Source organism: Chionomys nivalis, chromosome X (assembly GCF_950005125.1).
Source record: "Chionomys nivalis chromosome X, mChiNiv1.1, whole genome shotgun sequence".
Lineage (NCBI taxonomy): Eukaryota > Metazoa > Chordata > Mammalia > Rodentia > Cricetidae > Chionomys > Chionomys nivalis.
Genome location: NC_080112.1, coordinates 136,593,969 through 136,610,583, shown reverse-complemented (window position 1 = coordinate 136,610,583; position 16,615 = coordinate 136,593,969). Strand labels below are relative to the sequence as shown.

The window sequence follows — 16,615 nt, the reverse complement described above, 5'->3', positions numbered from 1 at the left end:
TCTGCTACCAGTTGGCTAGGGAAAACAACTCTCCCTTCCCCACCATCAGACAGACATGCTTGGTGAGTTATCCAATTTCAAGCCATGGTCTCTAAAGGGGCCATGACCTCTTCTGCCTTCCAAACCACCTGTGAAGACACTGCAACGCTAGGCAGCTAGCCTGTTCTGGAGGTAGAGACAGTCTCTACCTTTTGGGGCCCTTGCATAGGAGATATTCTGCACAGGATTACCCCAAACCTCCTACTGTTTTGTCCCCAGGCTATTTCGAAGCAGTCTCCTGGTCTCCAGCCTGTAAATGGGTACTTCCAGGTTCAAATTTGCTCCTAGAACACCTGATAAAATTGATTCAAACCTGGTCAGATTCTGCCCCATCTCCTCTTGCCCCTTTCTCTCTGCTCTTGGCTTTTACCTGCAGGCAATCTCCTTTCTTCTCTGTATTTCAGGCTTCCATCCACTTGCTCTTTCAGCTCCCCAACTTTTTGTTTTGTTTTGTTTTTCGAGACAGGGATTCTCTGTAGCTTTGGAATCTGTCCTGGAACTCAGTAGTTCAGGCTGGCCTTGGACTCACAGAGGTATGCCTGTCTTTGCCTCCCAGGCTCCCAGGTGCTGGGGGATTAAAGCCACGCACCACAACCCGGCCAGGTTTGTTCCTTTCTTGATGCTCATTCTAACTTTGCCTATGCTTCCCAGCCACGTTGGAATTCACAACTAACACGTGGCTGCTCGCCCCTTCCCCCAACAGACTGGGAGACCCACAGCTTAAACTGCAACCTGCTGTGTCCTTCACAGAGTTCCTGCCCCCTCCTTGTTTGTTAGTGCCTACTAGGTTTTCTCTCTGCAGGGCCTTTTGGTAGGAGCTGCCTTAACACCAGGTAATGTCTTTCATTCTTATGGTTTCTTTCTTATTTTAGGATTTTTTTTTATTGAAAAAAAAAATTTTTTTTCCCACTTCCTCCTCACCTCCCATTTCCCTCCCCCTCCTCCCGCCCCTCTCCCCCCACTCCTCTTCTCCTCCCTCTCCAGTCCCAAGAGCAGTCAGGGTTCCCTGCCCTGTGGAAAGTCCAAGGTCCACCCCAACTCCATCCAGATCTAGGAAGGTGACCATCCAAACTGTCTAGGCTCCCACAGAGCCAGAACATGAAGTAGGATCAAAACCCTGTGCCCTTCTCCTTGGCCTCTTGTCAGCTCTCATTGTCCGCCATGTTCAGAGAGTCCTGTCTTATCCCATGCTTTTTCAGTCGCAGTCCAGCTGGCCTTGGTGAGCTCCCAATAGATCGGCCCCACTGTCTCAGTGGGTGGGTGCACCCCTCATGGTCCTGACTGTTATTATTTTTTATGCGGGGGTGTTATTCGGGAGGGGGAGACACGAGACACGCGGGGTTGGGAAGGAGAGACGAGACACGCGGGGTCCCACGTGGGTAAACTTTAATGGGGGAGGGTAACATACAAGGAGCGGGAGTGAAGAGACGGAAGGGAAAAGGGAGGGGAGAGAGAGAGAAGAGAGAGAGACGGGTGGGTTGGAACGCCCATTTTTAAAGGGCTCTGGGCATTTTGGGAGGAAGTGTCCTGCGCGTGCGTGGTTTTCCATTGTACCACTGGGGTTTGTAGTCCACTTGGAGACTGTATTTTCTGCGCATGCGTGGCCTTGTCTCCAAAAGAACAGCATTCCACCCTTTTGGTTTTATTAAAAAAAAATTGAGGGGGGGGGGTTGCGGGTCTTAAAGAGTAGGGAATAGGGGCGTAGCCCGGTCTCTCATGACTGCTTCCTGCTGACTTTGGGCGTCGAGGGGTCCGGGGAGCGTCCGATTGTCCTGATCATCAAGTGGCTGATTGAAGAAATCGCATCTGTCTGGAGATCGCATCTGTCTGGAGATTGTATCTGTCTGGCTCTTGAGTAGCTGGGTCACCGTTAGGATGCTGGAAAACGAAAGTCGCATTAGTAGAGAGAAAAAAGTTAGAGGGGAAATTTGAGGTGGAGGGGGTTGGGGTGGAGGGGGGGGCTTCAGGAGGCCAGGGGGGAGGGGGTTGGGGTGGAGGGGGGGGCTTCAGGAGGCCAGGGGTTAAGAATAAGAATAAAAAAGGTAAATGATACTTATTCCGTTAATTGAATGATACTTATTTCGTTCTGTTTGTGTCTGCTTTGTCCAGGTGGGTCAGGCTGGTGTCTTGGAGCTTAAAGAAAATGTCTCAAAAGAAATAGATTTTAATCATATATTCCTTAACATTTTAGGAGTCACTGCTGCAGTCAGTGACAAACCTGTTATGTCAGGAACTTGGTTAAGCATTTGCTTATCACCTGAACCTCTTGGCTCTGTGTTTGATGATGATTCCTGTAGAGACAACTGGATGGTTATTTAGGAATTTAGAAAAGGGAGGGTGTATTAGCACAGGAGGAAAAAATGAAAAATGAGACCATTGTTTTCCTTAGGGTGGAGTAGAGGGGGTTGGACCCGTTGTCCTTTGGAACTTGAGGGAACATGGTCCCGTCTGAGTTACCGTGTAAGGAGGATTGTTTTGAGCTGTGGGGATGAATGGTTTCAGATGTGACAGGTGAATCCAGTGAGGAATTCCCTCGAGCTTGGCAGCTGTGGGAGTTAGAAGAATTACCCTGAGGGGACCCTGCCATTTAGGGGAAAGGGGTGAGGGACGTTGACCTGGAGGTGAGAATAAAACCTCATCTCCTATTTTAACCGGTGGTGGACATGTGTTAGCACATGGTTGAGGTAGTGAGTGATCCGTGAAGTCCCACAGCAGTGAACGTAGGTGGAAAAGGAGGGGAGTGAGCAGGTGATCAGGAAGGGGAGAGGTTCCCGATGGGAGGCCAGGGGTTAAAACCGGCCGCCCATACATGAGTTCAAAGGGTGAAATGAAAAGAGGGCCCTTTGGGAGAGCCCGAAGCCTGAGAAGGGCCAGAGGCAGAAGCCTTACCCAGTCGAGGTGAAGTTCTTGTGACATCTTAACGAGGGCATCCTTTAAAGAGCGGTTAGTCCGTTCTACCTTACCTGAAGAGAATAAGAAGTTCAGCGGCCGCCAAGGCACGTATGCAGGATGCCCAGCCCTGAGTGGTGAGGTCCATTTTCTTTGACAGGTAAGTTACAGGTGCGAAGGAGGGTCCCAGTTGATGACCTAGGACTCCCAGAGCGTAACCTTCCTTTTCTGCTACGTAGAGAGAAAAGGGGCGGGTTAAATCTGGAAGATGGAGGGCTGGGGCCTGGATGAGGGCCTGCTGGAGTCTCCGGAAGGGTTTGGTGATGGGGTGGAGAAGGGGCTCATGCAGAGAGCCGAGAGCTGCTTCGTATAGAGGGCGGGCAAGGAGGGAGAAGGAGGGAATCCAGGAACGCAGGAAACCAGCCACTCCTAGGAATGATAAAACCTCTTCTTTGGTGGAAGGAACTGTAAGAGATTGAATTAGTTTTTTTCTGTCCAGAGTGATGGCCTTTTGGGTTGGGGTTATGGTTAATCCCAAATACGTTACCTGAGTGGTGGACAATTGAGCCTTAGAGGGGGAAACTCTGTAGCCCTTTTTGGATAAGAAATTTAATAAGGCGGCGGTATCAGTCCTACTAGTCTCCAGAGATGGGCTACACAGCAGAATGTCATCGACATAAAGTAGCAGTTTTGATTTAAGGAGGGACAGTGAGAGCAGATCAGAGGCCAGGGCCTGGCCAAAGAGGTGTGGGCTGTCCCGGAATCCCTGAGGGAGGACGGTCCAAGTTAGTTGTGTGGAGAAGTTAGTATCAGGATCTGTCCAGGTGAAGGCGAAGATGTTTTGAGATTGAGGGCTGAGAGGGATAGAGAAAAAGGCATCTTTTAGGTCTAAAACTGAGAAGTGGGAGGTTCCTGAAGGAATGTTAGACAGAAGGGTGAGGGGGTTAGGGACAACTGGGTGTAGCGGGACAACAGCAGAATTAATGAGTCGGAGGTCCTGAACCAAACGATAAGTTCCGTTAGATTTCTTAACCGCCAGTATAGGAGTATTAAAGGGAGAAGAGGTGGGGCGGAGCAGCTTTTTCCTTAGAAGGTCAGAAATTATGGGTTTTAGTCCTCTGAGGCTCTGGGAAGAGAGGGGGTATTGAGCTTGAGTAATATACTTGGTGGGATTTTTTAACTGAATAACGATGGGGGAGTGGTGTTTAGCGACGGCAGGATTCTGGGTGTCCCACACGAGGGGGTCCACCTGGGAGGCTGGAAGAGGAAAGGGCGTGTTAGTATCAGGAGATCGTGGGGCCAGGAGAAGAAGCAGCTGCGTCACCGACGAATCTGGAACAAAGCGGGTGGGGGGTGCGAAAGAAATGAAGGCCCCCAACTTGGTTAGGAGATCCCTTCCCAAGAGTGGGACCGGGCAGGTTGGTAAAACTAGGAATGAGTGGGTGAGAAAGATATTTTTAAATATACAATTGAGAGGTGGAGTCTGGTGAGGAAAATAAGGCTGTCCCCCTACCCCAACAATAGGGGAGTTTGAGGGAGAGGTTGGTCCCCAAAATTCTCTTAGAACCGAGTAGGTTGCTCCGGTGTCCAAAAGAAACGAAATGAGGCGTCCCGACACTGTGAGAAGTACCCGTGGCTCCTGGTTGCAGATGGGCGTGGCGGTCGGGTCGTCGGAGCCCGGGAACCTTCAGTCCTCCAGGGCCAGGCCCAATAGATCGACCTGAGAATCCCTTGGGCCTGTTGCCCCCACATCATCAAATGCACGGGGACAATCTATGGACCAGTGACCCTCCCTGTGACATTTTGGGCAGGGACCCCTCGGGTTACGATGAGGGTTAGGGCAACCTTTTGCCCAGTGACCCGCCTTACCACACTTGAAGCATGGGCCCGGTGGCTCACGCACCCCGGGAGGTGGGGGGGCAGCACGAACAGGACGGGTCGAGTCTGTCACCTCTGCTGGCCGGGCAGGTGCGGTTATCACGTGGCAGTGGTTGCGAGCCTTGTCGTTCCTGGCGTGGTACACTTTGAAGGCCACCTCCAGAGCCTGTGCTTGTGGGGTTAGGGGACCCTTTTCAAAACGTCTGAGCTTGGCTTTGATATCCGGGTAGCACTGGTTAAAGAAATGGGTCATTAGAAGCTGTCTGCCCTCAGTGGATTCTGGATCCATGTTCGTAAACTGTAACATGGCTTTGGTAAGGCGGTCAAGAAATGCGGAAGGATTTTCCTTAGTGTCCTGAAAAATTTCTGCGAGTTTAGAATAGTTTACTGGTTTAAGGGCAGCCTTGCGGAGCCCTATCATGAGGCAAGTTAGGAACCGGTCTCTGGCCAGAATGCCCCCAGGGGAGTTATAATCCCAGTGGGGTTCTTGGTCTGGCACCGCCTCGGCCCCCGGAGGATGGGAGGCTAAGGTTTGGTGGACTTTATCAGCATGGAGTCTCGCTTGCTCCCAAACCCGCCTGCGCTCCTCAGGAAGCAAGTTATTAGACAGGATCATAAAAATGTCATGGTAAGTTAGGTTATAAGATTGGGTTAAATATTGAAACTCCTTTGTGAAATTGGTGGGATTAGCCGTGTATGACCCGAGTAACTTAGAAATATGTGAGAGTTCCGATAAGGCGAATGGAACGTGGACTCTCATTACACCCTCTGCCCCAGCCACCTCCCGCAAGGGCAGAACGGTGGCTGGTCTGACTTGACCAGCGTCAGACTCCGCAGCACGCGAGCGCGTGAGCGGAGGGGTGAAAGAAGGTGCAAGGCGGCGGGCGGGAGTGGAGCCCAGAGGGGCTTTGGAAGATCGCGGCCGAGGGACGGGGCGGGAGGGGGATGGGGAAGAATCCGAAGACGTTTCCGACTGTCTGCATGTCCTGCGGTGGGGGCGGGTGGAAGCCTCCACCCCCCCCCTGCGACCTGTGGTGGGGGTGGGGAGAATTTTCCAGCCGCTCCCGGGATCGTTCCCGGGATCGGCGGGGGCGGGTGGAAGCCTCATCGGAGGAACTGGGCGAAATCCCTGTAGATCCAGAATGGGAGCTTGTTGGGGAACTAGACGGAGAACGGTTAGGTGACCTGGAGGAGGATTTTCTGTGCCTAAAAGAAACTTTGGAGGAAAGGGGAATTGAGGAACCATCGTTAGATCTGGCAGAACGGGAAGGAGTAGCCCCGCGAGGCTGGGGAGGTGGAGGTTCGTCCGCGGGGTCCATAGCAGGAGCAGGAGGTTCCGGGTGGGGCGGCATTGCTAAGAACATGTGAGCAGGTGAGCACTGAGAGACAGTAGAAGGATCAGTTTTTAAAGCCATGTAAAAGAATGCCATAATATACATCATTTCTTTCCATTTAGCAGAACGGTGGCAAAAGTTAGCTAGTTCCCGTAGAATATCGGGGTCAAAAGACCCGTACGATGGCCATTTAAAGTTTCCCTGTAGGGCGTAGGAAGGCCACACCTTAGAGCAAAGACGGATGAGTGTAGATAATTTAACAGAAGGAATTAAGGCGTGGGGCTGTAGAGCTTCCAACAGCTGTCCCAGAGGAGAAGAAGGGGGAATTGGTTTTGAAGACTTAGCGCCCATGGCTAGAACCGTGAAAATATCCGCAGAAGGCACCCGAAGATGCTCCGAACACAGTTGCTCTGGACACAGGCGTCAGAGTACCCAGGGGACCGTGCTATGGGCTAGCTGACCCAGTCCTAGTTTTCGACGGGAGACGGGGGTCTCGGCTAGGAGGGGACAGTTACGCCCGAAGGCTGCCCGTTGCAGCCGAAGCCGTAAATGGCATGAACACCCAGGCCCTGTGAAAAGGCGTCCGATTTCACAGGGGGGGTGGTAGGACCTTGGCTGAGTCGAATTCAGCCAAGGTCAGGCCGCACCGGCGGCGGGCCGCACCGTAGCGGCGGTTACGATGAAAAGAAGGAAGAAAAGGAATGAAACAAGACGTACAGAGGACAGAGAACCAAAAGTACCGAACTTTTGGGCGCGGATAAAAACAGGTCTAGCCTAGGGCGGAAGGCCGGGGGAAGGGGGGGGGTTAGCAACCACACCCAGGACACACCAGAGGAAGCCGGGAGCTCGGCCGGCCTCCTCCAGGTGAGAGGGGATGGTTAGCCAGCCCAGGTAAACTCACGAATTAGCCGCTGACGGTTGGAGGGGGCCGTGTCGAGATGAGTGGAACACGTGGAGTGGTCATAGGTCGTCCGGTTTTGACCTTGTCCCGGGGGAGGTCCCGAGCTTCAGGAGGCGCCAAAACCCAGAGCCGAGGCCTCAGGTGAGGGCCCCGGGGCGAGAAGGTCCCCGAGCAGACGGCACCAAAATGTTATTATTTTTTATGCGGGGGTGTTATTCGGGAGGGGGAGACACGAGACACGCGGGGTTGGGAAGGAGAGACGAGACACGCGGGGTCCCACGTGGGTAAACTTTAATGGGGGAGGGTAACATACAAGGAGCGGGAGTGAAGAGACGGAAGGGAAAAGGGAGGGGAGAGAGAGAGAAGAGAGAGAGACGGGCGGGTTGGAACGCCCATTTTTAAAGGGCTCTGGGCATTTTGGGAGGAAGTGTCCTGCGCGTGCGTGGTTTTCCATTGTACCACTGGGGTTTGTAGTCCACTTGGAGACTGTATTTTCTGCGCATGCGTGGCCTTGTCTCCAAAAGAACAGCACTGACTTCCTTGTTCATGTTCTCCCTCCTTCTGCTCCTCATTAGAACCTTGGGAGCTCAGTCCGGTGCTCCAGTGTGGGTCTCTGTCTCTATCTCCATCCATCGCTAGATGAAGGTTCTATGGTGATATGCAAGATATTCATCAGTATGGTTATAGGATAGGTTCATTTCAGGTTCCCTATCGTCAGGTGCCCCAAGGAACTAACTGGGGACATTGCCCTGGGCACCTGGTAGCCATTCTTTGTTTATTTTAGGATTTTAAGTTGGTTTCCTGGGAAGTTTTGTTCATCCTTTTTGTTAATGTTTTGTTTCTAAGTCTTATCTATTCTTTATGTATGGATGAAAATGTGTAAATAATATGGCCACAAAATGTTTGCTTTATGCCTGTGTGTGTGTGTGTGCTTGTTTTAAAATCTGTAAGACATGTAACTCCAGATTGCAACTGCTCCATAAAAGTACAAACACGTGAATAGCCACCATTTTGGTTGAGGTCAAAACAAAAACCTCAGCACCATCTCTACTAAGGATACCCATGTGTTCTGGCCCCACCAAGGAGACATTTCACCTCCAATATACTGTCTTACAATATGTTTCTATATAATAATTCCTGTTCTGTCCCAAAAAACAAGGTTTATAACAATGCTGATTTATTGAGATATTAAAGCTATAACTCTACATTCATGTACAGAGTTGAATCTTGGTGGCAGCCAGATTTTGTAACTTAAGAGTAAACCCCTTGATATTGATTTAAAACACTAAATTATTTAGGATGTTAAAACTTGGTTTTGCCTTCTACAGATTAGGATTATGTTCTAGGTCTCAGGAACACACACACATACTCACAAAACAAAACAAAACAAAAACAAAAGACTAGAAACTAAAATATTCCTTCTAATCTTCTTGCCTCTACTAATATTGGTAAGATGTAACCGATTAGATTGTTGTACCTGTGTCGTGAGATCCCCAAACAAAATCACCATAGAGCTGGTCTCGGATGCAAACACAAAGGGGTTTGTTGATTACAGGCCCAAGCTTAGTTCACTGTCCAACATTGTGATGCAGTGAGTGGAGGAGAGCAGTCCTGAGCATTTACAGGTTAGGGTTTATATAGGGAAAAACCACACGGGAAATCCACAGATGGGTCACAACCTTTTCAGAGGGTCTTGGGGTAGCTGGTATTTAACCTGGTTGGTTATGGTGAGGGGAAGTTCAAAATTGAAGAGTAAAATAGTTAAAAATACATCAGGCATGGTTGAGGCATGTGGGTAGTAGCTGTCATTAGCCATGTGGTTAGTGGCTGTCATCAATAATATCCTCATCAGTCATACCCAGGGTGGAGTTTAACTTGTTTTGGGAACTTGAGGGAACTTGGGGTCATGGAGAGGGCATAAGAGGAGTGGTCTTAATTTAGCTCAAATTTGACCCTCCCAAAGTAAATGACATGTCTAAATTTAACTTATATGTCTAATTTAGATATACCTGACAGGTAATGGTACCCTGATTCTCAAGAGCCTTTACAGATCCTAGAATATGGCATTTAATAAAAAAGCTTCTTATTGTATAGACATGCCCCTCCTAGAAGATGCATGGCTGCAGAACTTCCTCCTGGATGCTTCCTTTGGATGTGGCAAAGCCAGTCACACAGCAAAAAGCTGCCATTCACCTCATCATATGCCTGGATCCTGCCAAGACAGATAGACTGAACCCTATTCCCATAGGAAAACCTGTCAGACCTCCTGGAATTAGCAGTTAAAAGCAAGTACTGCTTCTGAGATTTGTGTTCACTGAAGACCATGGAGAGACTTGGGATTGCCTGGGTAGAAAAAAAAGCTGTCTTACTTCTACTCATTTATGCATCACCCTCTCAGCTCTGTCTAATAATGTTGCATGACTTAGGGTACTACAAGCTCATTCCATCATCAGTAGAGCTTCCTGCTAAAAGTACAGACTGGTGTACTTCTTTCACAGGCTTCATAGTCCAGAATTAACAGGTTTCAGGTGTAAATTCCGAGGTTCAAACGTTTAAAATTTCCTCTGATTGTCTTCTAAAATGTTCATGCCTATGTTTAAATGTTTAAACCTAAAGCCACAGCCTTTTGCTATGACGCCAAGATCTAAATCTCTTACAGCTGTTTTACAGACACCTGCAGGTTCCCGCAAAGGTCCACCCCTCCTACCAGACTCGTGCCAAGGCCAACCTGCAGAGGGTTCTCCTAATAACGCCAGCACCTGCACCAGCTCCTTGGACTTCACCATTGATACCACCTCTCTAAGCTCAAGCAAACACCTCTTCAGTCCAGTAGCTGCGACCCTCCACCCTCTGGTTTTCCAAGATGTTGCAATGAAGGGCCGATCTGCTCTTCTTCCTGGCACATTCCTCTTTGTCAGTACAACTAGGACAGGTGCTAACTATCTATTTTTCTCCTAGTAACCTACATTCTCAGCTCCCACAAGAAACAGATGCCTGAAGTCTCCAGGATGGCAGTTAACTGAATGCTTCTCCACCCATACCTCCTGCTGAATGGGAGCCCACCAACTCCTGACTTCCCCCTTTCCATATTATCCCATGCCTGCAGGAAGTAGCCAGATAAGAAATGGCATCCATATACCCAAGGAGTCTGGATATTCAGGTGGAAGTGTCACTCCAGTCCCTGGCATCCATATACCCAAAGAGTCTGGAATGTTCAGGTAGAAGCTCCATCCCAAGCCCCACATTGGTGGCTCCACCTTTGGAGGGCTTTACTCCGCCCCAAGAAAGCCTGCCATTGGCAGCTCCACCCCCAGAGGGCATGAAAAAGTTCCCACCTCATGGGTTCCCCTTGTGGTCTTCTCAACTTCCTTGGGGTCACCCAGGAATGGTTTGTTCAGAATAAATCTAGATTTATTAATTTGGTCTGATTGGCTTATTACAATCAGTGATGGTGAATTCCTAATAACCAGGGATTAGATTCAACTTAACAAGAATCATGCCTCATTTTTTGTTGTTTTCTTTTGAGACAGAGTTCCTCTTTGAAACAGCACTGGCTGTCCTTGAATTTGTTTTGTGGACCAACCAGTTCAAGGCTGGCCTTGAGCTCACTGAGATCTGCCTGCCTCAGCCTCCTGAGTGCTGGGATTAAAGGTGTGCACCAGCACTCCCCAGTCCAAGTCTCATTTAATTGGGTTGTATGTTTTCTTGATGTTTAGGTTTTTGTTTTGTTTTGTTGATTATTCTAATACTAACTCTCTGTCTGATGTGTAATTGGTAAATATTTTTTCCACTCTGTGGACTGCTTATTTACTCAAATAATGGTGTCCTTTGCTATACAGAAGCTTTTTAGTTTCATGGGGTCCCATTTGTCAGATGTTGGTATTAATGCCTGAGGTATGAGTGTCCTGTTCAGAAAGTACCTATGCTCATAAGTTGAAATGAATCTCCTACCTTTTTCTCTATCAAATTCAGGGTCCTTGATTCATTTAGAATTGAGTTTGTGCAAGGTGAGAGAGAACCGAAAAGGCCTTTGGAAAAAGTCATAAGGAAATTTATTACTGTAGAAGCTTCCTAAAATTATAACATGCATATATATACACACATATAAAAATAAGTTTAATGAAATTACCCTATAATGGAGGTTGTTATCCCAACTAGATAACTCATGCTAAATAGAAACCCCAGTACCAGGAAAAGGTTGCCTCATTTTGAGCTGTTGGACAATGGAGTCCCATAAATTGTCCCCACATCAAAACATTACATATTATTACCAATACATTTGGATAATCTTCATAACTTGATGATAGGACTTATTTACTGAATCACATACTCAAATAACAAAACATGAAGGATGGTATTCACCTAGAAGCGTCATACCTACTAGCTAGCTTTCCTGGAACTGGAAGAGGCTATGTTCAATACTGGAAGGGAAAAGTAATCACCCATCTCACCCAGATGTGTATGCTGCAAACCACAGCAATGACTGTCCTAACAAGGTATGCCTATTGGTGCAAATACGGCTATGAATGTTATGGGGGTAACCGGCCACTTTCTGATTGGGTTCTAGTGCCTTATTCCATGAGGTAGAACCTCTACCTTGCACTGTTATAGGGGCCAAAGAATCTGTGATTAAATTGTTCATATACCCTGTCGTAGTACACAGTACTATTATTCTGATAAGTGGACATAGCATTTCTACAACTCCCAGTGACTTATTACTATACTCAGATCAGAGTGTCACAACCCTTACCAGAGAAGTTTCTCCTTGCAATAGATGGTAATTAACACAGAGACACCCAACGATTCAGCATTCAGAGAGTAAGAGACTTGGGAGTTTCCAGCCATACATAGGATATGTGTATCACACTCCTCCACCAAAGACTCTGTGGTCTTTATTTAAGAGAGAGAGTAGAAAAATTGTAAGAGCCAAAGATGATGGATAGCATCAAGAAAATGGTATTTCTCTGATACAACAGGACAGTTACATTTATGAACTCACAGTGATTGTGACAGTATGCACTGGACCTAAGCAAACTCAGGCCAAGCAAAATCCTAGCTTAGTGGAGAGAAAGTAGGCATAAAGTCCCACTCCTAGCTGTAGGCATTTGATAGCTGCTAGGAGAGGTACAGTCGGTCTTCTTTAATGAAGTGTCTTCTGGTAGGTTGATCACATGCCATTCCCAAAACTAGTTGAGTGATACAAAGTGAACTCGATGGGGAAGAAAGAAGAGGATGAAGAGTGTGGTTATGAGAAGTACAAGGAGAAGGCAGGGGAATACATTCAAAATACATTTAATGAGGTACTCAAAGAATTCATAAAAGTATTATTCAAAATTCATTTTGCATCTTTCAAAATAGTGTTAACTTTGTTTGTTTATTGGAGACAGGGGTTCTGGATATATTTACATTTCTAAAACAAATCTTAATAAAGAAAATGCCTAGTAATATAAACACATCCATATTTACATCCCCAAATGGACACTATGTTAAAGATCAATAGATTAATTAAAGTAAATGGAAACTTAAACTATTCACGATTCTATTGAAATAAAACCTAAATTAAGAATATGTACATATTTATCCTGGGTCCCGTGACACACTTCCGAGTTCTGACTACGCACGTGCAGCTACTGCTCAGTGCAGCCTGCTAATGCGGCTGGGCAAACATGTCGCACTTACAAATGTAACTCCTGCGCAAGAAGATCGAGAAGAGGAACATCAAGCTGCGGCAGCGAAACCTGAAGCTGCAAGAAGCATCAAAGACGAGCCTATCCCAACCTTCCAATGAAGATGTGCCCAAAGAAGAGGTAAAGGTCGGAAAAATTAAGAAAGCCGTAAAGCATGCTGCGAGGGTGGGCTCAGCAGAAGCACAAAGTGGAGGCATGCCTGAAGAGGCAGCAGAAAATTCGAAAGTTGAAAAGTTACCCCAGAAACCTACCGCTTTAACCAATGGAGAAACAGCAGCACCGCCATCTCCTGATTCAGAATCAAAAAAGAAAAAGAAGAAGAAAAAGAGGAAAATGGCAAATGATGCAGAGCCTGACACCAAAAAAACAAAAACTGAAGAAAGCACTGTGGATCTTAAAGCAGAAGATGCTGTGGAGATGCCAGATAACAAGGAAGTGCCCAGCCTGCCCCTGGGGCTGACAGGGGCTTTTGAGGACACTTCGTTTGCTTCCTTGTCTAACCTCGTCAATGAAAACACTCTAAAGGCTATAGAAGAAATGGGCTTCAAGCGCATGACTGAGATCCAACATAAAAGTATCAGGCCACTTCTGGAAGGCAGGAATCTTCTAGCAGCTGCTAAAACCGGCAGTGGCAAAACTCTGGCTTTCCTCATTCCTGTGATCGAGCTCATTGTGAAGTTAAAGTTTATGCCCAGGAATGGAACAGGAGTCCTGATTCTCTCTCCTACCAGAGAACTGGCCATGCAGACTTTTGGTGTTCTTAAGGAACTGATGACGCACCGTGTTCACACGTACGGGCTGATCATGGGTGGCAGTAACAGGTCTGCCGAAGCGCAGAAGCTCGCCAACGGCATCAACATTGTCGTGGCCACCCCCGGCCGGCTTCTAGACCACATGCAGAATACTCCAGGGTTCATGTACAAGAACCTCCAGTGTCTCGTTATTGATGAGGCTGATCGTATCTTGGATGTTGGATTTGAAGAAGAATTAAAGCAAATTATTAAACTTTTGCCAGTACGCAGGCAAACCATGCTCTTTTCTGCCACACAAACTCGAAAAGTTGAAGACTTGGCAAGAATTTCTCTGAAAAAAGAGCCATTGTATGTGGGTGTTGATGACGATAAAGAGGTTGCCACAGTGGATGGATTTGAGCAGGGATATGTTGTGTGTCCCTCTGAGAAGAGGTTCCTTCTGCTCTTTACATTCCTTAAGAAGAACCGGAAGAAGAAAGTGATGGTCTTCTTTTCGTCCTGTATGTCTGTGAAGTACCACTATGAGCTACTGAACTCCATCGACCTGCCTGTCTTGGCCATCCATGGAAGGCAAAAGCAAAATAAGCGAACAACCACATTCTTCCAATTCTGCAAAACAGATTCAGGGATACTGCTGTGCACAGATGTGGCAGCCAGGGGGCTGGACATCCCTGAAGTCGACTGGAATACATTCATCGTGTGGGTAGAACGGCTCAGGGCCTGAACAGAAGAGGACATGCCCTGCTCATCCTGCGCCCTGAAGAGTTGGGTTTCCTTCGTTACTTAAAGCAATCCAAGGTTCCACTGAATCAGTTCGACTTTTCCTGGTCTAAAGTTTCTGATATTCAGTCTCAGCTGGAAAAGCTGATCGAAAAGAACTATTTTCTCCATAAGTCCGCACAGGAAGCATACAGGTCCTACATACGAGCCTACGACTCCCACTCTCTCAAGCAGATCTTCGATGTGAACAACTTAAACATGCCTCAGGTGGCTCTGTCCTTTGGCTTTAAGGTTCCTCCCTTCGTTGATCTGAACGTGAGCAGCCATGATGGCAAGCTTAAAAAGAGAGGAGGTGGCGGTGGATTTGGTTACCAGAAAACAAAGAAAGTGGAGAAGTCCAAGATCTTTAAACACATCAGCAAGAAGACAGCGGACCGCAGGCAGTTTTCTCACTGATGGGAATGTCTTTCCACCTGGACTTTGCCCTAGTTTCCCCTTTCTCTTTAAGAAAGAACTTAAAAAAAAAAAAGAATATGTACATATTTATAATAGAATTTTATATAATAATTAGAATGACTATTAAAATCAATGGAGAATAAAATATAGCATAGGACACGTTGTAAAAAGTTGGTCAAGTCCTCACTGTACAAGTGTGAGGACCTGACTTTAAGCACTAGTAACCATGTAAAAAGTTAGTGTGATGGTGTATACCTGTGACCTCTGAACTTGCAACAGTGGATGGGATCTGAATGATTCAATAGCCAAGCAGTCTAGCTAAAACTATCATGTAGGTTCAGTGAGATACCTTGTTTAAAAATAATAAGCTAGGTAGTTCTAGAGGAAGACACCTAATGTCAGCCTTTGGCCACACACGTACAAGTGGACATGGACACACACATATGCACACACACCACACACACACAAACAAATGAAAGGTTGACTAGTCAAGAAAATTATAGAAATTAATAAATATACTAAAATGTTAACTATATCCTGGAAACAAGATTATAAGTGACCATTTTGTTGTTTATACTTTTCTAGGCATTTGATAATTTTATTTACCAAACAGAACTACTGAAAACTCCTGAAGAATCTTCTATTACCCCAGTCTTAGTCTTCCTGATATCACAATCTTTCTTTTTTTTCTATTTTTCTTTTAGTGGATACTGAAATACTAAAAAGAAAATTCTAAAAATCCTATTAATTGCATAACACTGTAACTTGTATCAAAACATTTTATGTCTTCTTAATTCCTATTTCTTTAATATGAATTTCCATTCTAGGAAGTCAAATTAGATAGTTGGAAAAAGCATTATAATATAAACAGTGATAAATTGTTCTAGGAATGCTGAAAAGCACGCAAACACAAGTGAAATATTAATAACAAAGTTCCCTAAGAGGCAAATGACATTTTGCTTTATAAATTTGAATTTGGGAAGCCAGGAGAGCTCTTTATTTTCACTAAAGTACATGGTTTGTAATTATAATACGGCAGTGCATTGGCAAATTGGTTAGCTTTTGTTTTCAACAAAGAACTCCAAAACCAAATGGCTTGGATCAGTAACCATTTATTGAGTTAATAATTAACAATTTGGGCTGGTCTCAGCTGAGCAATGTTTCTGATCTCATACTTATGTGTCTGTGATCTTCTACCAAGCAGTCAGAGCAAAGCTGGTCTAGAATGGCCTGAGCTGGCATGACTTGTCTCTGTTCTGTGTGGCCACTCATTCCTCAGCAGAATAGTTCTGCTTTATTTTCATGGCATATGCTGAAGTTCATCTGGAAGAAATATGATCACTTGTGGATTAAGCTCAGAAGTAATAAACTTTCATTTCTGCTTCTTCATAGTTACCAGAGAAAGTCCCAAGGCCAGGTCATATTTAGAAAAACAGGGATAGACCTTTTAAAGAAAATACAAGACAATTTGTATACAAATAAGACCACCAAATACTCATAAGTTACTTGTTGTAACAGAAACTAAGAATTAAAAAATACTTGTGCCGTTGGTTATTAGGGGTTTTCAGCTTATCCATCCCTTGCTAGAGGTATTCAGTTCACCTTACAGTCCTCTGTTATGATCAATTGCTCCACCCCCCCCCAAACCCTTAGTATAGCCCTGTGCAAAGACTGTATTAACTCTAAGAATGAAAACACATTCTTGATAATTGTGGCAGAAAGGGAATTTAGTTAAAGAGTATTAGAACTTTCAGAAACTCATGTCTAGAGTTAAGAGTAATACTCGAAATGACGTTTCAAAATTTATTTGTGAATACGGTTATTGCTCTTACAAGACTCAGAAACAACAGACTGCATACCCAATACCAACAGTGCTGGATGCTGCATTACTGAAAGTGACTATGACCACAGCCATTTCTGGGAAGCAGAATGCTGTTGTCTGCACATCAATGAATTCCT

The 16,615-nt window shown here is 46.2% G+C and overlaps 1 pseudogene; it reads left to right on the top strand.

Annotated features, from left to right (window-relative positions):
• Positions 1–12,707: 12,707 nt before the first annotated feature.
• On the top strand, positions 12,708–14,656 carry LOC130868136 (ATP-dependent RNA helicase DDX18-like; annotated as a pseudogene).
• Positions 14,657–16,615: the final 1,959 nt, after the last annotated feature.